The sequence below is a fragment of the Protobothrops mucrosquamatus genome, unplaced genomic scaffold (assembly GCF_001527695.2).
Source record: "Protobothrops mucrosquamatus isolate PMUCROS unplaced genomic scaffold, P.Mucros_1.0 scaffold3268, whole genome shotgun sequence".
NCBI lineage: Eukaryota > Metazoa > Chordata > Lepidosauria > Squamata > Viperidae > Protobothrops > Protobothrops mucrosquamatus.
The window spans coordinates 10,144-12,438 of record NW_015389260.1 but is presented as its reverse complement, the minus strand read 5'-3'; the positions used below and the strand labels follow the sequence as shown (position 1 = coordinate 12,438).

Here is a 2,295-nt window from a genome sequence, read left to right as displayed (position 1 = left end):
AATTTCTGAAGGCAAATGTTGAACGTGAAGCGGATTCTGATTCACAAGCTGACGGGCTACCAAGCCCAGCTCGTGGCTTCTGTGGCAGGACCAGGCTGGGCTCCGTCTCCCGAGATCAGAGTCACGGACGGTCGTTAAAGCCACCGCGGCAGCCTCCGCCACGTTGATCTTTTGATCTTCCAGCCTGGATCTTCCTCTCTGCCAGAGAATTCACAGCGGCATCCAGACATTCCCTTTCGGTGCCAAGGCTGGCTCACCCCCCCCTGCCCCCCCCCCGTGCTGCTGTTAGCTGCAGAAGCAGCAGCAGCAGCTGAGGGAGGGGGGCCCAGTGGCCTAATGGATAAGGCATCAGCCTCCGGAGCTGGGGATTGTGGGTTCAAGTCCCACCTGGGTCGCGCAGCCACAATTTTATTGGCAGAGGGGATTGGCTCTGAGAAGAGGCTTTAAATCCCCCCCCCCACAGAGGGGGCCAGTAACAGAGTAATTGAGTTGGAAGGGACCTTGGAGGTCTTCTAGTCCAACCCCCTCCCCCCCTCTTAAGCAGGACACCCTCGACCAGGGGTATCCAAGCTTGGGCACTCTCTTAAGACTTGTGGACTTCAGCTCCCAGAATTCTGCAGCCAGCCATTCTGGGAATCGAAGTCCCCTCCCCCGCCTTTAAAAGCATGCTGGCTGGGGAATTCTGGGATTTGAAGTCCTCCATTTTAAAACATGCTGCTGGGAATTTCTGAGAGTTGATGCCCCCCCCCAACGCATGCTGGTTGGAGAATTCTGGGAGTTGAACTCCCCACCCCTTAAAGCATGCTGGCTGGGGAATTCTGGGAGTTGAAGTCCCTCCCCTTAAAGTATGCTGGCTGGGGAATTCTGGGAGTTGAAGTCCCTCCCCTTAAAGTATGCTGGCTGGGGAATTCTGGGAGTTGAAGTCCCCTCCCCTTAAAGCATGCTGGTTGGGGAATTCTGGAAGTTGAAACCTCTTCCCCTTAAAGCATGCTGGCTGGGGGATTCTGGGAGTTGTAGTCCACCCCTCTTAAACTGGCCACAGGTGAGAGCATCCTTTCCGAAGGGCCCCAACCCCACAAACCAGGACTTGCCTGGAGGAGACAGAACAGGGCAGGCCCAGGCTTTGCAGAATGTAAGAGAAAGTCACAATTTAATACACAAAGCTGGGTCTGTCCCCACCATCTCCCACAATTGTCTCCAAATTCCCGCCCCCCAACATCCACCTGGAAATGAGGGGAGCTGTCAATCATATGGCAAAGGAGGGGGTGTTTAGAATTGCCGCTAACCTAGGAGTCTTCAAACTTGGCCCTTTTATGACTTGTGGACTTCAACTCCCAGAATTCCTCAGCCAGGCATGCCTGGCTGAGGAATTCTGGGAGTTGAAGTCCACAAGTCATAAAAGGGCCAAGCTTGAAGACCCCTGCTCTAACCTCACGGAGCAGCAGCACCACCTAGTGGCCATAACTGGAAGTTACACCCCGAGATTCTGCATAGAGTGCGGATTCTGCTTGGGGACGCTCTGTTTATGCCCAGAAACCCTCCTCTCCATGATCTGATGCATTTAGCCCCCGTGGACAGCTGTATTATCCCGAATATAACATGTTATCCCGAGGGAAGGATGCCCGAAGCCCCTTTAGATGCTTTTCAACACCGGGATAAGCATTTTTTTCTTCCCTCACCATTTCAGCTTTGTATCTATCTGTGCTTTTTAGGTTTTTTTATCATCTCCTTCCTAAATTTATTCTTTAAAAATCGAGATAATTTTGCAATCTGTCCAGAGAACCTGAGTTATTATATTATTAATAATTATTGTTGATAATAATACTAATAATACTAATACTAATAATAATAACAGTAAGGCTGTCTTTTGCAGTTGACTAATGGCAAATTTGCCATCGGCATTGACAAATTCCCCCTTAGTCAATTGCAAAAGGCGGCCTTACTAGGAACCGCTTCCATCCTGCGACGAGATCTGAAATACCATCAAACATCCACATCTGCCTATCCCAGGTCCTTGGTGAGGACTCGATAGGTAGACAAAATGCCAAATCCAGCCTGAACATCTGGCTGACTGTGCGATGATCACTAATAATAATAATAATAATAATAATAATAATAATAATAATAATAATAATAATAATAATAATATCTGTAATACCATCAAACATCCACATCTGCCTATCGCAGGTCCTTGGGAAGGACTTGACAGGTAGACAAAAATGCCGAATCCAGCCTGAACATCTGGCTGACTGTGCGATGATCACTAATAATAACACTAATACTAAAAATAATAAT

The 2,295-nt window shown here is 48.7% G+C and overlaps 1 non-coding gene across 1 annotated transcript; it reads left to right on the top strand.

Moving 5' to 3' along the window:
- Positions 1 to 322: 322 nt before the first annotated feature.
- Positions 323 to 395, top strand: TRNAR-CCG. The gene has a single exon. It is a non-coding gene; the product is annotated as a tRNA-Arg (tRNA).
- Positions 396 to 2,295: the final 1,900 nt, after the last annotated feature.